This window comes from Apus apus, chromosome 1 (genome assembly GCF_020740795.1).
Source record: "Apus apus isolate bApuApu2 chromosome 1, bApuApu2.pri.cur, whole genome shotgun sequence".
Lineage (NCBI taxonomy): Eukaryota > Metazoa > Chordata > Aves > Apodiformes > Apodidae > Apus > Apus apus.
The window spans coordinates 105,772,905-105,789,125 of NC_067282.1; the positions used below are offsets into that span (position 1 = coordinate 105,772,905).

The 16,221-nt window shown below is 36.4% G+C and overlaps 1 protein-coding gene across 7 annotated transcripts in view; it reads left to right on the top strand.

Annotated features, from left to right (window-relative positions):
- DMD (dystrophin) overlaps positions 1-16,221 on the top strand; it is a 1,087,789-nt gene that overhangs the window by 896,653 nt on the left and 174,915 nt on the right. The gene's annotated exons all lie outside the window — the stretch shown is intronic.

The window sequence follows — 16,221 nt, forward strand, 5'->3', positions numbered from 1 at the left end:
GTTTTGCCATGGAAGTATTGGCTGTCTGTCTTATTTGATAATTAGACTTCATAACGTAAGATACTTCTTTAAAAATAACAATTATTTCCTACTTAATGCTTATTTGTTTTCAAGGGTTGTTTCATAAAGTCATTGCTTATTGAGAAACTCACGAGAACTCTTCCTCTTTCAGCATGACTACCATGGCCAGACTTTTTAAATACTACAGGATTCCTTCAGCTAAAGCATGATAGAGGCAGTTGCCATGTTGATATGAACAAAATGCCTCTGTTCCATTCGCATAAATGGGAATAATCAGTCATTTTGAAAGAGACCTGAGCTGACTGTTATTTTCTCTAGTAGAACATTAAGATCTAAGGGAGAGGAAATAGAATGACTAATGGCTGGAAAAAATGCCTTTAAAATCAAATGTGGTTCAATTAAAAAGAAAAAAAAAATACAAACAAAACAACTCCATGAGTTTTAATACACAGAAGGTTTAATGAGTGTCCTGTACAAATATTATGCAAAACAAATTAAATAGTTGGAAGCTGATAAACAGCTGCAAAATTTGTTTATCTTAATTTAAATTCATAAATGAACAAAAGACATCTATTTATAAATTCTCAGAAAGTATCTTCTATTATAGCCATTATTTTCTTTTTTTCTTTTTGTAATTTTGTAGAAGATATTCTGAACAAAAATGCTGAATTCCTGATATTGCTGGAAAACAAGGCAAGTTGTTTAAAGCTGCAGCCATAACGGTTGACTCCATAATTACAGTGCTGAATCCTGTTACGGCTTAAAAAAAAAATAAATGTCACAGAGGGCATAATGAAATTCTAGTAACAGGAATGACTAAACAGAAATCTTAACACTTGTGAAAATCCAGAGGTACGATCAGTTGGTAAATGTCTGCTGATTCCTTCTGAAGCCCTAATATGAGGGCTTCCGAGTTCAACCCGGGCTAGAAAAACTCGAGTGGAATCACGGGGTCGTCCCTACTCCTCAATTAGAGGAGGAATAGCCCCACATTGGCTGGTGTTACTTTCTCAGTGGGTCTGTCCTTAACTTGGGACCTGCTGGCTACACCAGCACAAAACTCTGCCCAGATGCGCGGGCACTGGCACAGGCACAGAGACTATGTGTTAAAATACCACTTTGCTGCAACAAGATTTTGAAGACTGGGGGAACTGGATATGCAAATGTACCCGTTCGATAAAGAGAAAAGATAAAGAGAAAGAAAGATTATTCCTCTTCTATCTTGTTTCTTCTCCCTCCTTTGTTCCAGCAGCAGCGGACAATAGGCGGCAACAACCCTCCCTGGCCCTCAATGACCAATTGGTCGGTCTTTCTGTCCGCTCAGCTCCCAGCCCCAAGGTGCGGTTCCTGCAAGGGCTGGGTCCTGGCTGTAAACGCAGCAAGGTGGGGCTGGCTGTCCCTCTCCTTCACTGTGTAACCCCCTGCCCGCAGCCCCTCCCCCCAGTGTTGTCGCCCTTTCTCCTTACGTGTTTGTTGTTTTTTTTTTTCCTCTGTTTGAGTCTATCACAGTCAATTTGGTTGAGAGACATTTCTTTTGTGGCAGCCAGTTCTCCACACTACCCCCTGATTTTTATCTTACTTTTACCATATTTACTTAAAATATTTATTAATTTAGACTATCACAAGACCATACAGTAAGATTATCAGCTAAATGGTATATGAAAAAAACATACCAAATGTATTAATATACTTATAAGTTGTAACTTTTCATTTTATATTTGGCAACGGTCTGCTAGATACACAAGCATGGCAATATTGTGCTTTCAGCACCTTCTAAGTGATCATAATTGGCTTAGGTAATATAAGAACACAATAGGCTATTTTTTTGTGGTTTATTTCCACTGCTATCAAAGCTGGAAGAGAAAGATTATGTTTTCACTACTTTTGTACAATAAATTAAAGCAAATCTAGGCCTTTCTACAAAATGTAAAGCATGTGTATTTTCTTCATAAGACATTAACAATTACATAATAATAAATTTTCAATAGCAATATTACGACCATAGTTAATGCAAAGAAAGCTATTGCTTTGAGAAGAAATTAGTTACTAAAAGAATTGCTAGTCTATTGCCTGAAAGTGTTAAGATTAATAAAGCTAATATGGGAACGTTTATGAAAAAGAGTATGTAGAATTGACTCAAAGCACTAGCCAGGTAAGCAGCAGTGTCTGCTTTGCATGTGCTACAGAAACGAAGAATGTAATTCCTAGTGTAAAGTGGAGATCTAAATCCTCCTAAATCCTAGTTACCTTTCCCATTTACAGGCCCAGTCCTTAACTGTAAAACTGCAGTAATCCCCCGAAGTGCTGTATGCATATGAGGACAGAAAATTAGTTAAAAGCTGTTGTGTAATTGCCAATGTGCAATTTAAAACTTGCCTTATAATATTCAAGATTGGTAGAATCACTCAGACATTTTATTAAACTCTGCAGATTTTAGATGCCTTCAATGTCTGCTATTTGGCCTGTATAAACTGATTTAACATATGCCTATTTAGTACAGTTTTCTTCTTGCTCCTCTTACTAATTAGTTCGCTTACAGGTTAAATACTTTTTCTTTGCAAATGTTTGAATTAAAAGGTAAATTTATTGAAGAAGACACGAGTTATTAGTAAACAACAAGGGCTTTTTTCTGTATAATGTATACTGTGGGAAAATAATAGAAGATTAGCAAGGAGAACTGTAAACATGCTCAAGTGCCTTGCAGTTGAGGTGCTGAAAAACACATGTATCATACTAATTGCTGTTTAGTCTTGTGTGTTTGACAAGTAGAACATCTGTGTTTAGATAACATAGGCCTGTGATAGACCTAGAGGCACCTTATCAAACATACTTGAGATTCCTGAGTTGCTGTGGGAAAAATCAAAGCACAATGGTAAACTACACCTGCATGAATTCCTGATAATACAGCTCAAAACAGCAGGTTCCATGATCACCTAGCAAGGACCAAGCTCCACAGTGTCTGCGTCCTTGCTTGTATATCTCTGCCTGGGTGCTGCTTTGGGGATCCTAAGGTTGGTGAGGTAATGAGAAGAAATTTACTCTTTGCATTTCATCCGTGGTTTTGTGCTTGATCCTCCCTGTGCTCACTCACAGATATATTGTCAGCCAAACATTCTCAAATTGATATATTATACTTCTCTCATTCTCTCTTTGGTTTTTATAATGTGGATCACAATGATACTCATCCTGCTCTACTCGGTGCTTGTCAGACCACACCTGGAGTATTGCATTAAGTTTTGGTCCCTGCTCTACAAAAAGGATAAAGACAGGCTGGAGAGGGTCCAGAGAAGGGCCACAAGGATGATCAGAAGGCTGGAGGACCTGCTGTATAAGGAGAGGCTGAAAAAACTGGGTTTGTTCAGCTTTGAGAAAAGAAGGCTTTGGGGAGACCTTATTGCTGTGTTCCAGTACTTAAAGGGTGGCTGCCAAGAAGATGGAGACTCCCTATTTACAAGGAGTCACATGGAAAAGACAAGGAGTAATGGGCACAATTGGGGAGATTTCAATTGGATTACAAGAGGTAAATTTTTCACCATGAGGACAGTCAAACACTGGAATAGTCTCCCAGAGGAAGTGGTAGATTTCCCCATATTGGACAGTTTTAACTCTCAGCTTGACAGGGTGCTGAGCCCTTGCATATCAATTGTAATAGTATCTAGGAAGGTTGGACCAGGTAATCCTTGAGATCCCTTCCAACTTGGAATTCTATGGTTCCATGACTGATGCTATTACAGTGTGAGGGGAAATAGCTATTATGCTCTATACTTCTAAGCACCCCAAGTACCTTCTGAGCAGATCTTTGAAATATTGGTTATGTGTGATTGCTTTTGTTGCAAATCCTTCTCTTAATCAGGATCACAGTAGCCTTCCCAAACCTAAACTTATTAATAACTCCCTAGAGAATGAGTTTCCCGGTGTGATTTGTCACTTTCTTTTTAGTTATAGTGGCTGGACTCTTAAGGTTATGGTGTTGAATGTGGAATTCACACAAAATAACTGATCCTTTATCCTTATTAATGGATTATTAATTCAGGTCCTTGATCTGTATTAACGTACCAATTGGTATTCATGTCTGATTCTGAGGACAGGAGATAAGAGTATACTTACAAAAGATAAATAGGTTCAAACACCTACCACAGAGAATGCAACCTAGACTACAGATTGTCTATAGCTAAAATATTCTTCAGGGGTCTCTGCTGTCCTCTGTTATTCTCACTTTTTTCTTCTGTCTTGAGTGGTCTTATCTGAAGTAAAAAATATAGCTTACTTTCTTAATAACATACATTCTTTCTCTCTCATCCAAGCATACCTTTCTGTTCATTAAAATCTAAGCCATTACTTAACTGTCTTAAATTCAGTTCAAGCCTAAATTCATTTCTTGAATGTCCCCTAGTACCCACTGGCTGATAATTTTGATTGTAACTTAGATGATATTTTAGACATGACCTGGGATTTCTAATTCTCTCTGCAGCAAATTCAACATATGACTTCTTCTTGCAATCACTAACAAAATATTCTCCTTTTCTGATATCAGAATGCCTATATTAAGCCTTTCCTGGTGTGCAATAGATACCCAATTGATACCTGTGTCATCCATTTGGTGTCTTATTCAAAGACTCATTTCTGGAATGGACAGCAGAACCAGCTTGCCTCTCTTCCTTCCCGAAAGACTCTCCTTTGCTCCATATCAGCCAAAATCTGAATAACGGTTATGCTGCTAGTGTGAAACAATCAATACATGTCATGCTAATACCTTCTCACTATTTTGTTGTCTGTCTGTAGACATCTGCTGAAAACTACTAATAGGAATTAGTACCCTTAGTAAGTCTTAGATTTTGGTACTCTCACACTCTAAAAACTTTTTTTTTTTTTAACCAGAAGTCACTATTTTGGGTTGTTGGGCACAGAATTTTGTGACTGAGAAGGCAATTTTAATGGTGTGGTTTATCTGTTACGAAAGGTAGTTTAGCTACTCCAACATACTTACTCTGCCATGTCACTAGTGGCACGTAACTGCTTTTTTAGTTTTCTGCCATACATGACACTGTAAGTGTACAGCAGAGCCACTAGACTTCATGGTGGATATAATCCCTTTCTGATACATTTTTTTAACCACTGCAAAATAAAATAAAAAAATAACAGACAGTAGTGTCTGTGGTTTCTGTAGTTCAAAATAGAAGGGCATGTCTTAAGAACAACTGCCAAATAAAAGCTGAGTCACATAGTCCTATTTTCAATTAACTCCATTCTCTTCTGGAATTATTTGTTGTCCTTCATTGTCACCTAAAGAGGGCACCTTGACTCAATATGATTATTGTTAGCTGTAAAAAGCAGAACAGAATTTAGTAATGTAAATCTTGAATTTTTTGTGTGAGAAGTTTAAAAGCCTTACACTTGCTTCTTAAGAACTGGTTGTTGTGGTTGCACATTTATTTGTACAGTTATGAATAAACCAGTTATATGGGAAGGCTGTGAACTTTGCATATAGATTATGGATTTTAATGTATTTAATGTAACAAGTGTATTCACAAAGGCTGTAAATAGCTTTTTAAATTATTTTGTTTCAGCCTATTTACAAATGTAATACAATTCCTACTAATTATTTTCCACAAAATTGTGAATCAAAAAGCAATAAGAAATTCACATCCATACTGCATAGGTAACACTTTTGTTCTGAGATGTCAGGCTTGAATTATATGATTTTTTTTCACATTTTCTTCAGCTTAATTGACAGTTGTAGTCAATTTTATGTCACCAACAAATGGCCACTGGAAAGTGTCAACCAAAAGCTTCCTTCTAATTTGTAAACTGAACAGTTTGCAATTATGCATAACTCCGAAATTAACTGATCTGGTCATCATCTACTCCAAAATGACTTTCTGTGTGCACTTAGTCCTTTTGTCCCTAGTCACCTCTTCTGTAAATGAGACCAAAAAAGGAAGACAACCCCTTAAGATAATTAACTGAATTTCAATTGTGTTCAAATGCGGCCATAGTAAGAAATAAAATAGATTTGGCAAGGTTAAAATCCTATATTATTGCAAGCACTCTAATACTAAATCAGCAACTTCAATTACCAGTCAATGAATGAACATGGACAGGAAAAAAAAAAGCCTTAAATATTCTTCCCTACTTCATTATGATACCATTCAACTACTGCTGTGCTGAAAAGAGCTATTTCAGAAAAATGGATTCTTATAGTGCTATTATGAGGGAACTGTGCTAACAGATACCTACAGTGGAGAATCTGAGAGCAAAGCTAGTTGTTGAATTTCTAATTTGTGATCTCATTCACAGAAAAATAAAAATAATAAAAATCTTCCCAAAGAAGAAAGAAATCTTCCCTGAAGAAAGAAATATTTTTGTAAGGAATTATTAGGTGTCACATATAGCAAAATTAATGAATTACACTTAAAAAAAATACAATAGTCCACATTCATCCCCTCCTAGCAATGGAGATGTATACTGGACACAAAGAGATCAGTTTTAAAGAGATTCACAGAAACTAGGCAGAAATAACTACCTGGAAAATGTGTGTAATAACCAGAAACTGAAGCCAGCTAGAAACCGATAGCAGCCCTAGATCCAGGTTAAAGCAAAGTTAAAGCAAATTGTGGTCAGATTGTAACATGATGCCTATGCTCTTCCTGATTTTTTCCCAATGTAAAATTAAGCTATGCATTAAATTAAGCTAGCAGAGCTCATGCAATTCAGTCTGTAGTGTAAAATGACATTACACATATAGTGACTTCTGAGGTATTTTTTAATTCTCCTTCTATACCAATAGAATCTATGTTCTTTAGAAAAAACAACAACAAAAAAGTATTTTTTTCATATAGAGGTCTGAATTTATATCAACAGGAAAATACTGCTATTTGGAAGTAAATTAACTTGTCTGGTATTCTGAAAATAATTACTTTTGTTCCACTTTTTGTGTAATTTTTTCACATCACCTAGATATCTTCATGCATTATTCCAAGCTCAGCCTATTTCTGTTTCACATTTCTAGTTTGTGTAATAACTTCTTTTTTTTCTGTGCAAACTTCTTATAACTTATTTTTTATTATTTAAATTCAGTGGAACACTTTAACAGTCAGCTGATGTCCTTATTACATATAACATTTTTGTGAATTTAAAACTTGGTGTAGTGTATTATGATGAAAACAATAGTTGAAGTTTCTTGAGTTTGTTAACAGGTCAACTTTCCAGATGTTCCAAAACATCAAAGACACTTCAGCTGGCTAAATACATAATTGTTTGCACAACCTGGTATATTTTTTTTACCTTTTTTAAAACAGAGTTTTGTACAAGAAAGAATTTACTAGAGCTGTTTTGTTATCACTATTGGAGGCAAGTTAAATTTTCTAAGGTTTGTTTTAAATATGAAATTGATTTTAAAACAGTGAAATGTTTCATCACGTTGTTGTACCAGCTGAGGTTAGTTCTGCTATGCTACTTAGCTCGTAGGAGGTGAAAGTTACTCGTTTGTGTCCTGTGCTCTCTTAATCTCATTTTAACAGTTTATGAATCAATTTGTTTTCTCACGTGAAAAGAAAGATATTCACAAGTGATTATTTAATATGTATTTGCAACTGATACAAATTTAATCTGAAAATCTCATCTGCATTATGTAGTTGCTGTGTAATCAGTCACATAAGATTGGGGAGTTTGCTATGGCAATAACTATGGCAGTAGCCCGTATCTAAACCCATATTAAATACTTGAAGTGAAACATCATTCCTTCTGCTGGCTCCTTTTGCATTAAGCTATGCATTTCTGATCTCATCTTTAGATGCCACCACTTTAATTATAGTGAATGTTTTATGGAGATTATATTACCTATGTGGTTTTTGTCTGTATCAAGCTACGTATTTTAAGGGAGATTACAAAATCTTTTTTACATAGGCGTAATAAGAAAATGAGAAGTGAAATCTTAGAGTAGTCTTTTTAAAATGAAGACTGCTCTTGACCATACTGTTTATCGGGAAACAGAAGCATAGGTGAGAAACAGAAATATTAATATTGCTCTGCTAGCAAAGAACAAACAAAAAATGAGTATTCTTTAGTTGTCTTGTTTGAGAATCTCAACAAATAGTGTGAGAAACACATTAGACCTTGGTCTAGTGGTCTTGTAGACCATTTTGCATCTGGGAAAAAGCTACAACAGTTTTCACCTGACTTACAGCAGATCTAATACAATTAACACAATTATTAATAGAACAGATTAACTATTTTCTCTTTGACTAATGACGTTTGGGTTAAATAATATTGTTAACTTTTCCCTGACAGTAAGTGCAGAAGAATTCCTCTTTCAAAAGAAGAAAAAAGGGTGAGCAGTAAAAAGTGAAAATCTTTCCTACTTCCAGCCCAGTTTGGTAGAACATGCTATTATTAGATGAACAGATTTCATTTAAAGCCGGTTTTTTTCTTGTATGAACCCACATGGCTGATTTCAGTGGGAGCTCAACATTCACATCTGCAGCAGAATTTGCCTTTTTAAGTATTGATAATCTCTGATCTCGGCTTCTGATAGCCTGCTGAAAGAGCTGACTAATACATGTATAAAGACTTGTCTGTCCTTTTGTGCTTCTGAAGTTCAGAATTGAGGTCAGACCAGAACATTTTTAAGCAATTGCTCTTTTTATCAGAAATAAGAATGGGTCTTAGAAGGAGAATTAGACATTATTGTTTAAGTACCTAAGTGTCATGGTTATTGCAGGGACTCTAGCATTTACCGTGGCTTTTTTTGTTGTTTTAAGTTTGCTATGTAAACACAACACATAGAGATATTAATCTAATGATTGAGTATTAGCATTCCTGGACATGACATTAAATCAAAGATGTTCTTGAACTGTTGTGATTCTGTTCAAATGTTGTCTTTCTCTAATAACCTGGAAATGTAAATAGTTATCCAAGGGAAAAAAACAAAACAAAACAAAAACAAAAACCACCATCACAATGCAAGTAACATACTTCATTTTACTGTGGGACCATTTTATTCAGGTTTTCCTTAGCAAATGTGGCTCAAGGAGATGGGTGGCTAAGGGGAGAAGAATTATAGCTAAGGAGCATTTAAAACAGAAATCTAAACTGCTAAATATAATCTGCTATTGAAACATTTCAACATAAAGCAAAAGGACATACCAGATGTGAAATATGTAACCAGAGACATGTATGTTCAATGAGATACAGGAGGAGGTAAAAGGGAGGATTGATAGAAATGAATTTTTATATCTTCTTTCTGTGAGGAGATAATTTTTCTACAAAGAGAAGTCTGACAATTTAATGGTTTTAATGATTTTTTTTTTTTCTTAAAACACTGACTGTACTGCTCCTGGGAATGCATTTTGGTGTTGCAACTATCAGGTGTGAGATTCTGTAATTATAACGTTACTAAGACATGGGCAAATCAATGAATAAAATAAAATCAATTTATCAAGCTGATATGCTGGTACACAGTAATTATTTGGGGACTGCTTGAAGTAGAGAGTGCAATGAATGTCAGATTGCCTGGGCTGTATGTCAATGCCCCGTTGTGCTATACTTTTCTCATTTTAATCTTTATATATTTAAAGCCTTATAGAGTTTTATTTCATTTTTTATCAAGATTAACCCATAATAAAACCCTATAATTGCTACTTAGTACTTTTATAGTTCCTCACATGTTCCAGATAGAATGAGTTAATCTCATCTTCTTTCTGAGACTGCAATAGAAGTAGTAGTATCCCCAATTCACAAATAGGGCAATGGAGTCAGTGAAACTAATTTGTCTAGACAGCGATGCCACTCAAATTAATTTTATTCTCCTTAGCTTTTACCTGCAAATTGTTTTATTTTGGTTGGCTTTGATTATCCAGATTAAGAGTGACAATTTTCATCAGTTTCAGCAGCAGCCATAGCTACTCCTCTCCCAGAGCCACAGCCTGCTCTCCCTCAGGCTCTGGCAGGGCAGCCTGCCACCCAGAAGGGTTTCAGTCTGAATGCCTGAGAAGGTGGGCACTGCTTCTGGCTCAGCTTCCCAGCCCATGTTTGGTGTTGCTATAAAAACCCTAGACTTGTTTAATTTTTTTTAAGTTTTATTTAACTGTCTCCTTTTCAGCGTTTATTTTGTGTTCTTTCTTCCTAAATTAGGTTAAAAAGTAAGCTGTTCTTGCTTGCGTTCTACTAAAATCTACTGTTCGAACTGAATTCACTTAACTGGCATTGTTGAGGGATGTTCTTATTTGACGTAAAAGTTCTAGGAACTTCTACCTCAAGGTTTGGACTTGAGGTTTCACCCACACCCACTATCCACACATCATACAGTGGTGGTGAAATGGTGGAGATGGGAATTACAATATTAATTCAAGAATGGGAAAACACATCTTTTCAGCAAAACACTCAAACTGTCCATTCTTCTGAGAGTTAGAGACTGGATGGACTGCAGGAACTCCTTTTGGCCTTACGCTCTATGAAAAACTGTTCCCCTCTCTAAAGGCAGTAATTATCAACTTTCTGAATCTACATATTATTAAATATTTACATAGTATATTTGAAGGCATGTTGCTTTTTGTATGACCATAGAAGGAATCCATATTTTTTTCCTCCCGAGCTACAAGGTCTGCCTGCTCATATCTGGAAGCTTTAGGTGTTTTGTAATATCATAATACATCTGTTATAATCTTTCTGGTTTAAACTTCTTTTTTTCTTCTTCTTTTCTTTTTTCTTTTTTTTTTCTTTTTTTTTCTTTTTTTTTTTTTTTTTGGTCAGTGGAGGACATTTGCCTTTAAAATACTATGCTGCTTTACAACACAATAGAGATTTACTTTATAGTAACTATTTGCTGCTGGCAAGGAGAACTCCTGTGAGTCTCCATTACCTGAAAGAGCTTTTGGTAAAGAACACAGGTTATTCAACCTTTTATTTTTGTATATATCTAATGTATGTTGTTCAGAAATTAACTGATAGAGATAATACCATATTGATAGTTTACAAACAGGCTTGGCTGAGGCTCCACAACCTAAGCATATATGTCTTTTCAAGCACTTTTAGCTTTAATAATGCTGAAAGAAACCATATTAAAGGAAAAATTTCCTTTGTAAAGATTCCTTCATGTTTTCTGTGTCCTATATGTATGTAGTGTGTGTTAGGCTTTGAGATTACATTTGAAAGGCTTCAGGTTACTTACATAGTCAAGGCATTTCATCTCCTGATTGTCAGATTGGCTTCTTGCTTGCAAAAGTAACTGAATAACTGATTATGTGGAAAAATTGGAGCAGAACTGTTATGATCACTTTAGCAGTGATGGGCTCTGCCATGTCATGGTTATAGTTATTATAGTAGAGTGAATTACAAGCTAAATTTCCTCATTTACTTTTTCCCCTCAATGGAGGAGAACAATTTCAGAATAAATGGCAAGACAGTAGGACAGGTTGCATCTATTCAGGGATCATAAAACTGCTTATCAGCTGTTGATTTCTAAAAAAATAAATAATTCATAGTAAAGAAAAATTATAATTCAGGATATATGCTTTTATTCTTTAGCATGCTTCTGTTTGTTAAGTTAGACATCTTAATTACTTTTTTTTTTTTTTTTTTTTTTCCTAGGTGTAACATTGCTACAAATCAAATCTTAGTACCTTTTTTTTTAAGGAAATGCTGAGTTAATCTTCCAAATTGTAGGAAGTAACTTTTTAAGAATGTAATGTTTTATCAGCTTCAGAAACATAGCATTCAGAACTTAAAGGGCATTTGGTTTTCTTTGTCCTCTGATGTCTTCTATTTGAACTATTTTTATCCCACAGGAGAATTTATATTCTACTCTAGTGCATTCTTGCTTGGTCATTTCTGAGTTTATAAAAATATACAGGATGGAAAATCAAATCAGCTAAAATCCATTTTGTTTCAACACTTTTTATCCCCAGGAGCACTAGAATCAAATAAAAATACAGTGTGAGTTTAAAAGGAAGCTAAGTGTAGCATATTGAGCTAGCAGCTGACAATCCTGGGTTTCAATGAAATTTGAATCAGAATACACTAAACTCATCAGAGAAGAAATGGACTCATTTTGAATGAAAAAGTTGGATACTGTGAAGCTGTCCTAGGTATAATTTGTCAGTTTGTTCCACCTTGTATGGTTTTAAATATATAAACCTGAAAATACCCTCTGGGCCATGAATATTTCAGTTGGACACTAAGGGAGCTGAGGTAGAGAGATGTCAGCACTGGTGGAGGGTGGCCACTCACTTTACTGTGCACATGGATTCTGCTCTGATTTAGCTGCAGCTGCTGCTGGTATTAAAAAAAAAGCCCACAACGCAAATTCATCTGACACAGGAGAGATTTTCTTCCTAAGCCATGTCATATTTTCATCATGGTGCCAAATGTACTTTTCTGTCTCTTTCACTGGTTATGAGAACTGAGATTTAACATAGACTATGCTAACAGGAGACTATTCTATATGAGGGAGTTCTTCAAGAAGATGCTAGACTGACATGAGGACACCACCATCACTGACCAGGGAAACAGATTTTCTTTGTAGGCATAGTTGGCCTTTTCTTGAAATCTGCTTCATATTGAGTGTCCAAAACATCCCTGGTGGAACATGTAAGGAGATGGTCTTTTCAAGCTCATATTTCTGAAGGTGTATAAATCCTGATGGGATGCAGCCAGAAGTGCTGAATGAGTTGACAGATGCTGTTGTGAAGCCACTTTCAATTATCTTTGAAAGGTTATGGCAACTGGGAGATATTCCTGTATGCTGGAAGAAAGTGTCACTCTGGTCTTCCAGGAGGGCAAGAACTGATCAGTCACCCTCACCTCAGCCCCTGGGAATGTGATGAAACCACCTCCAGACCCATGGAGGACAAAGAAAGTTCTGTTGGAGGCAAGTCACTAGTGGGGTATCACAGCAGTTGATACTGAGTCAAAATCATTTAACATCTGCATTAAAGAAATGGACCCAGGGACAGAGCACACCCTCAGGAGGTACACAGGTGATAAAAAAGTGGGAGGAACTGCCAATATACTATATGGCTGTGCTGCCATTCAGAGGGACCTTGACAGCAGGGAGAATTACACTGAGAGGAATCTCATGAAGTTCAGCAAGACGAAATACCAAGTCCTGTGTCCTGGGAAAAACAGCAGCTCTACTGAGAAAGGCCTTTGGGCTTCCAGTAAACAGCTGACTGCAGCCCAGAAATACACTGTCATGTCAAAGAAGGCAAACAGCACCCTGGGCTGCATTAGACAGAGCATTGCCAGCAGGTTGAGAGAGATGATCCTTCCTTTCTACTCAGCCCTGGTGTTCTGGGTCTATTGCTGGGCTGCCCAGTACAAGAGAGAAATGGACTCCACTGGAACAAGTCCAGTGCAGGGCCACAAATATGGTTACAAGACTGAAACCTCTTTGTTATGAGAAAAGGTAGCTCGGGAGCTGATCAATGTGTATAAATACCTGATGGGAGGCAATGAAAATCCACCAACAGACAAAAAGGCAATGGGCACAAAGAAGAACCACAAGGATGGTGAAAGGTCTGGAAGGGATGATTTATGAGGAGCAGCTAAAGTCACTTGAATTCCTCAGCTTGGAGAAGAGGAGGCTGAGGAGTAACCTCATTGCAGTTCATGGCTTCCTCACGAGGGGAGGAGATGGGGCAGGTACTGATGTCTTCACTTTTGTGACCAATGACAGGATTTGGGGAAATGGCAGGAAGCTGAATCAGGGGAGGTTTAGGTTGGATATCAGGAAAAGGTTTTTCACCCAGAGGGTGCTTGAGCACTGGAACAAGTTCCCCAGGGAAGTGGTCACAGAACCAAGCCTGCCTGAGTTCAGGAAGCATTTGGATGATGCTCTCAGGCACATGGTGTGATTCTAGGGTGCCCCACACAGGGACAGGAGTTGGACTTGATGATCCTGATGGGTCCCTTCCAACTCAGCATATTCTATGATTCTACTATAAAAACCACAAAATTCCATCTTAATACAAGAAGACACCTGTGGGTGGCCTAACACTGGAACAGGTTGCCCAGAGAGGTGGTGGAGTCTCAATCCTTGGAGATACTCAAAACGTGACAGGACATAATCCTGGACAATGTGCATCTCACCAACCCTGCTCTGAACAGGGGAGCTGGACTAAGAGGTGTCTTTCAACTTCAGCCACTCTGTGATTCTGTGTCTCTGCAATAGCAATGTTAACTCTATTTTTAGGAGTTCTGGATCTGGTGTTTGATCATTTCCTTTTAGAGGTAAAGTTACTAGTATGTTCAAATGAAATTACATGCTATAATAATAGGTTAAATCTTCTTAGGCTATAAACTGTCTACAAAATCAGCAGTACAATGAAGCCATATGAACCACTCACAAAAACAGGAGATTGATAACAAACAAATTTGCTAAATATTTACTAGTCTTTGCTTCTTAGATTTTTTTTCTTCTCATTTTTACTGCATATTTTTAAGGACAGTTTAGACTTTTGTGAAATTGAAAAATATTTATTTAGTGCATGCTGTTGCAATAATTTTCACATGTAGAAATACAAAAATATGCATTTAATATGCACTTAACTTTATCCATAACCAAAAAGACAGAGAGTCATTTCCAGAAGCTAGTGTTGAACATTTACAGTATTTGGTACATTGGCAAAATGAACTTTGTCTCCTTTAACTTCTCCTTCCAACAAGAGAAGGGTATTACTGTAAATGTACCGCTGAGACTCATGGTCCGTCCTTCCCTGAGTTTGAGAAATGTTAATGAGTCTTGATCTTAGCTAATGTTTTCACGATGAGGACAGTATATTTGGGAAGCAATATTATACTATAGTTGTACTGTAATTGTTTATACAAGGTCTCACAGAGATTTTTCTAAACTTGTAGATGTAAGTCCAAGTGTTGTTAAAGCTACATGAAGGACAAAAGTAACACAAAAAATCAATCAGTTTCCAAGCTATTTTTCACTGCAGAAATATTTCAGATAAGTAGGAGCCAGTAGGAATTGTGACTGTATTTTAAATCATAAGTAATTGAAAAGCTCAAATGCTTGTTTTAACTTTGGGACTGAACAATTGCAAGTAAGTAGTTGTTAGGTGCCATCTGTTTATTTACTACAATTTTTAATACAAATATAGCTAAACTCAGTCTCAGTACTACTGAGATACATATAAGAATACATGACTTCATATGTACCTGATTTTATCAGTGTGGTGAATGCTAAGCAACAACAATTTGCTTCCAACACAGCCGCATAATTGCTATTTGTTCTGTCAAGGCACTGGGGTTGTCTATTCTGGACTACATCCGAACACATATGAAGGGTGTTGGGATCAGTAGGACTAAACACATTAAGAGTAAAAAGCAATTCTAATGATCCACTGACATTTTACAGTAGCAAAAAATACATAAAAGCCAACCTGTCTTTTAATTTTCTCTGTGCATAAGGAACAAGTACTGTTCTGAGAATATGTTTCCTCTTCACGGTGTATTTCCCAAGTGGCATAGTGGGATTTAATTGCACTATTCCATTAACTCCAGTGGGCTGGACGTTACAGGCACAAGGTGTAATTTTGGTTGTATTCTTGAATTCTGTGTTTGACTTGCTAGTGAGCTGTTGCTCATGTCATTGAGGGAGAAAGAGGTTAAGAAGTGGAAAATGTGCATTATAGAGTCAATGTTCCTTCCTTTTCAGTTACGAATTTTACAAGGGAAACTCCCTAAAGATACCAAAGTATATAATATCTTTATTGTTATTGAAATAAGCTTGTTTACTGTTTATTTACTCTTCCATTTGAATGATTCATAAAACTACAACCCTTTCCCTGGCATTGACAAAAACCATCTCACTTTAGTGAATCTTAAAACATAAAGATTTAGACTGTTTTTTAGTTTATATCTCTTCTGAACATTGGAGAGCCTTTGAAAGAGGAAGTCAGTGCTCTGCTATGTGCTAGAGAGCACTAAATTAAAGAAAGAAAGGAAGGAAAAAATCCACCAGTATAGCATGTGAAATGTGGATATCTTAAAAAACCTTAATCATACTAAAAAAAAGTCAGCAAATTTTCATCAATACAGTTGGTATTCTGGATATAGATGTGAACTACATGATGGCTTTTACTACCCTGGAATTGAATACGCAAAGTGCAAGCAAATTTCATGGAAAAAGTGTATAAAAGGACCACCAAATAATGCAGGAGGTCTTAATCTGTGTATTCTTTGTAAGAAACCAAT